Here is a 1,446-nt window from a genome sequence, read left to right as displayed (position 1 = left end):
GGAAGAGAGGATATGTTGAAGATACTGTTGAGAAACGGAAGTGCGGCCACTCTGAGAAACAGCCACACTGTAAAACTGAAGCCCAGAGCCGTTATGGGACCTGTGCATTCCGATTCTGGATAAGTTTAAAAAATAAATTGATAAGAGGACTCAAAAAGACATTTATACATCAATATTCATAGCAACATGATTCACAAAAGGTGGTGGAAAGCACCTAAAAGTTCACCAACCAATGAGTACAAAGATAAACAAGCTATGATGTAAATATTCTATGGAGTATGGTTCTGCCTTTAAAAGAAAAGAAAATTACTGGTGCAAGTCAACATGAATGAACCTTGGAAGCATTATGATAAGTGAAGAAAAAAAACAGCCAAAAGAACACATGCCTCCAATTTCACTTAGTGGAGTTACCTAGACTAGGAAGATTCACAAACTAAAATAGTAGTGGCCACAGACCAGGGGAAGGAACAATTGCTACTGCTTGGTGGGTCAGAGTTTCACTTTTTCACTTAGGAGTGCTGAATGAAGGTTCTCAGATGGACAGAGGTGGCATGGCCTCACATGTGAGCATGTTTATTTGACTGTCTCTCTCCCTGCTCTCCATCATGTCACAAGATCAGGGTGAAAAGGAGAACCCCATGCGGGAACTTCGAATCGAATCTGCAAGCTCTGCCTCAGTATCTGTCTGTGTTGGTGGGAGCGGAGACAGGCTGACCCGGGGAAGCCAAGGTGTTAGAGCAGCTCACAGGACAGACACCCGTATTTTCCAAAGCTAGATACACCGCTAGGTCCTTAGGCACAAGAGAAATGAAAAGATTGCTGTTCACTGCCCTGTCCATGGAGCCAAGGTAGAATGAATCCTGGAGAAAGGCCTGAAGGCTCAGGAGTATGAGTTACGGAAAAAATAACTTCTCAGATACTGGAAACTTTGACTTTGGGATTCAAGAACACATTGACCTGGGCATCAAATCTGACCCCAGCAATGGGATCTACGGCCTGGACTTCTGTGTGGTTCCAGGCAGGCCAGGTTTCAGTATTGAAGACAAGAAGTGCAGGAAAGGGTGCATTTGGGGCCAAACACTGAATCAGTCAAGAGGAGGCCTTGCACTGCTCCCAGCAGAAGTGTGAGGGGGTCCATCCTTCCTAGCAAATAAATTGTATCCAAAAGGCCAATAAAATTCTCTCAGAGAAAATAATTTATTTGACTGAATTATACATTTATATATATATAGTTCATTTTATATATATTGTTATGTATTTATATATATATAATCTCAATAAAAGTGTTTTTAATCAAGAGACATAAGTCAGATATAACAAGTAGTTAAAATTAGACCTAGCTACACCAAGCGGTGGGCAGTGCTGTTTCCGAGTTCCTGCATTTTCCCTGTGCATTTCAAATGCCTCACCTTAATTGTGAACTGTTGGCAATTTTGAAAGAAAGTG

At 41.7% G+C, this 1,446-nt stretch overlaps 1 pseudogene; it reads left to right on the top strand.

Moving 5' to 3' along the window:
- The first annotated feature begins 605 nt into the window (after positions 1 to 605).
- Positions 606 to 1,128, top strand: LOC125406083 (large ribosomal subunit protein uL5 pseudogene; annotated as a pseudogene).
- The last annotated feature ends 318 nt before the right edge of the window (positions 1,129 to 1,446 follow it).

This window comes from Myodes glareolus, chromosome 15 (assembly GCF_982192425.1).
Source record: "Myodes glareolus chromosome 15, mMyoGla1.1, whole genome shotgun sequence".
NCBI classification, from domain to species: Eukaryota; Metazoa; Chordata; class Mammalia; order Rodentia; family Cricetidae; genus Myodes; species Myodes glareolus.
This window is presented reverse-complemented; position numbering and strand designations above follow the sequence as displayed.